Raw genomic sequence first — 428 nt, 5'->3', positions numbered from 1 at the left:
GGGAAGCAGCAGCTCTCCCTTTTCCAGAGGTTTCCTCTGCCCCTCTGCTGTGCATCGGCTCCTCCGAGCATCTCGCTGCAGAGGGGACCCAACAAACCCCGGTTTTGTTCCATTTTTCCCTTTTAAATCCCAAATGGCTATAGAAAGTCGTGCCCCAAGTCTGAATTTCCAGCCAGCAGCAGCGTGTTCCCAGCTGCTCCCAGGGCACACCAAGGTGTCTGCCCCGTGTCCTGCTCAGGGGCTAGAGCTGCTGGGAAAGGGGAGAGCTGCCCCGGGGGGGCCACACTAACCAGGGTCCCCCATCCTGCCCCCCCAGTCCCCGCAGCACAGGGACCTGGTCCTGCTGGCCCCGCATAAACCCCCGGTGGGAGGGAAGGGAAGGGGGGCAGTTGGACCCCTCTGGGTTTGCCCACCTTCCCAGGGAGGGT

General features: G+C 62.6%; 1 protein-coding gene across 1 annotated transcript in view; it reads left to right on the top strand.

The window, feature by feature from the left end:
- The window catches only part of RIMS3 (regulating synaptic membrane exocytosis 3), a 4,750-nt gene that overhangs the window by 2,545 nt on the left and 1,777 nt on the right, over positions 1 to 428 (top strand). The gene's annotated exons all lie outside the window — the stretch shown is intronic.

Source organism: Pygoscelis adeliae, unplaced genomic scaffold, assembly GCF_000699105.1.
Source record: "Pygoscelis adeliae isolate BGI_AS28 unplaced genomic scaffold, ASM69910v1 Scaffold321, whole genome shotgun sequence".
Classification (NCBI taxonomy): domain Eukaryota; kingdom Metazoa; phylum Chordata; class Aves; order Sphenisciformes; family Spheniscidae; genus Pygoscelis; species Pygoscelis adeliae.
This window is presented reverse-complemented; position numbering and strand designations above follow the sequence as displayed.